Below are 3,614 nucleotides of genomic sequence, written 5' to 3' on the forward strand. Positions count from 1 at the left end.
AAAAACCCTTCCATTTGGTTAAAATTAAAAAACAAAAATTTAAGTTGAAAACCCCTTTTAAAAAGTACCATTAAATACAAAATTCTTTGGGGGAAAACCCCCAAAAAAAACCCTATTTTCAAAAATTTTGAAACCCAATCAAACCTAAATATTTTTTTTAGAGATTTAAACCCCCCCCTTTCCAAAAGGGTATTTTTTGGGGGGGGCCGGGTTTTTTCCCTACCCCCCGGGGCCTTTGGGGGGGGTTTTGAATCAAACGATTTGGGAAAATTTAAATTTGTCCCAAAATCTACCTTTTCTTGGTTACAAATAAATGGGAATGGGGTTTGTTTTGGTTTAACCCTTTTTTTTTATTGTTTTATCTTATTATTATATTATTATATTAATAATATATTATTATTATATTATTTTATATTTTATATTATTTTTTATTAATTTTAAAAATTTTTATTTTATTTAAATTTTTTTTAAATTTTTATGTAAAATTAGCGTCTATACTTGCAACTTCGATCAATTATGGAAAGAGAAAAAAATGGCGTTTCCTCGTTAATATATATACGTGTGTAGCTTTGTGGGTGTTCATACGTATTTATATTTATTTATACACACACACACACACTAACAAACAAACAAACAAACACGGACACACACACACACACACACACAAACAAACACACACACACACTAACAAACAAACAAACACACACACACACACACACACACACACACACACACACACACACACACCGTTACACACTCACACATGTACCAATACAGGTATATTTAAACATACAAGTATATACGTGTGACACTTACCCCTTAATATTCGTACCATTGACGGACGTACAAACATTCTTTAGCGTGCCAATACCCCCAATAAATAACCCGTATTTGAACAAAAACCTTTCTGAACACAAGCGCCTCAGACCGTAGAAAGTAGGCCCCCTCTAGAGTGCCACGCAGACCCTCTGGTGCCACGCAGACCCTCTGGTGCCACACAAGGGACTTGACCTTGACTCAGGATGGTGGACCGCGCGTGGTTCTTGGCCCTCACTGCCGCCCAAGTCCTGTCGTGGGCGTGGGCGGGCGTGAGAGTGTTCGAAGTGGGCGGGAAAGGCAGATGTGGAGACGAGTTTCAAAGTTTCGTCGCAAAAGTCGATACCGTTTGTGCGATTGGCTGTAGCAAGAGTAAGTGGTGAAATGAGATTTCAAGTTCTGTGGCCTTTAACTCATTTGTTTTGGCTATTCGTCTTATCGGTGTAGTTATTATCAGTTATTATCATTACCATAGCTATCATTATTGTTTATTATCATTATCTTTAGTATTTTCATCATTATTTTTGCTATTATCATTATCATCGTCATTATTATTATTATTATTACTGTTATTATTATTATTGTTACTGTTGTTATCATCACCACTGTTATTATCGTTATCTTCATTGTTAATATGATGATTATTATTAACCTCATCATTACCATTACTATTATCATGGTAATGTTAGGGTTTTGTTTTTGGTAGCGTTGGTTAGTTATTATCATTATTATTATTAATAATAATATTATTATTTCACAATCCTTTATGATTTTAGACTTTAGACTTGAAACTTACTTGACTGAAAATACGTTTTCTTGTCTCATCCTTTGACCAGAATATCTTTATATCACCACGGTTTTATCAGCGCTTTAGCATCAACAGCTTTACCCTGACTTTATCACATTTCTTAGTATGCAATATCATCAGTAAAAGTGTGTATATATACATGCATATTTGTATTTCGTACTTAGATGAGCAGAAACAAACATAAACTAAACTAACGTGTTTCTTTCACGTTTCTGAAAGCCTCGAACTGCCTTGGGTTTAGCTTCGAGCAGTTCCCCGACGACTCGGCAGGGGAACAGGCCGAAGGAAAGTGCAGTCTTTACGAGGCCCTGTCGTACCCCGACGGCCAAGAGAATACCATCTGCTATATTCAGTCATCGGAGACGACACAAACGACTGAATCAATGGCCTCAACTACATCTACCACAACTACATCAACCACACAATCTCAAACGACAGAACGAGAGACCACCTCCTTATCTGTACACTTCGTAAGTATATACCTGTATTGGAGAAAAAATATACTGTAATATATGTACACAGATGGAGAGAAGTACAAGCAAAATAGTTAAATAATGATAATAAGTGTGACGTTTCTCTAAAGAAGAGGAATTCGGGTTAGCTTAAAAATTCAAGAGTTCACATGTTCTTTTTCACTTTAGTAGGATTTAATTTTGTCTGCATGTCTTCATTCACAAAGGGAGGAAAAGGAGCATGGCAAATGACAATTACAAGAATGGTAATAGTATTAAAGAATAATAATAATAATAATAATAAAACGATTGAAAGAAAACTGTAAAACACTTTCTCTTAAAATATGACATCTCGCAGATCCAGCCCTACCCCATGAGCCTCTACGGAGTCCAAACCTCCTCAGTCCTCAGCACTCAGTTATGTCCGTCAACCAGCGCTGTCGTTGGCATATACATGCAGATGCAGCAGAGCTCTTACACCTTCGTCTGCAAAGCCATACGCTCGGAAATCCAACTCCTGGAGCCACAGGACCCGTGCATGTCAGGCATTTGGGACTGCCTCTCGCAAGTATGTCCAACGAACCACTTGATTCGGGGCTTCGTCAACACGGGTGCGTGGAAGGGGCCGTGCGCGCTCCTCACAGGAATGTCCGTTGAGGATAACTGTTACTGGGTTGGAGGGCAGCTGCAGGATGGCCTGACGGGTGATCCTACCTTCTCGAACTGGTCCTTTTGGCGCGTGTGTGGCGAAAACCACGTGGTCTCTGGGATCATGGATGCCGTCGATCCCAATGAAGGCAGCACGAGCTCTCTTGCTATTAAATGTTGCAGTTTGGCCTACAGCGGCCCGGCTTTGGATTAAAATCTTTCCACTATTTCTTTTCTTACCCCGCTTCCTCTCTCTCTCTCTCTCTCTCTCTCTCTCTCTCTCTCTCTCTCTCTCTCTCTCTCTCTCTCTCTCTCTCTCTCTCTCTCTCTTTTCTTCCATGCCCATTTTCTCTGGTTTTTATTTCCCTCTTATTTCGTCTATTTATATTGGTTTCTCCACCAATTATTATTCTATTCTTCCATTCTCTATTCAGCTTCTTCTTTGCAGTTCTCCCTTTTAGTTCTTTCTGTATCTTTTTGTACCTTCTCATGCATTCTCTCCCCCTTTTCCCTATTTTGTTTTCTCCATATTTCCCCCAATATTTATTTATCTTCTTTCCATTTCTTTCGCATTCTTATATATTTTTTTAACCAGTTTCCCTATCCGTTTTATCAGATTTTTCACATTTCTCCATTTAGCTTAACCTTAACTCTCTTTGGCTGTATTCCAACACAAAATATACTCGCTTCCTCCCCTACACCACATTAACATCCTCTTCCTTTCGTTTTTTACTATTTTTCTTTGCGGTATCTTTGCGCTAGATCTCATACATTATTCTCTAATTTCAACTATCCTAGCCTATACGTTACCTTATGATCCTGCTTTCGTCCTCCAATCCTTTTCCCTCTGCTCTAAACTTAGATTCCAGTCCTCTTATGCTGTTATTTTC

This window comes from Penaeus vannamei, chromosome 17 (assembly GCF_042767895.1).
Source record: "Penaeus vannamei isolate JL-2024 chromosome 17, ASM4276789v1, whole genome shotgun sequence".
Classification (NCBI taxonomy): domain Eukaryota; kingdom Metazoa; phylum Arthropoda; class Malacostraca; order Decapoda; family Penaeidae; genus Penaeus; species Penaeus vannamei.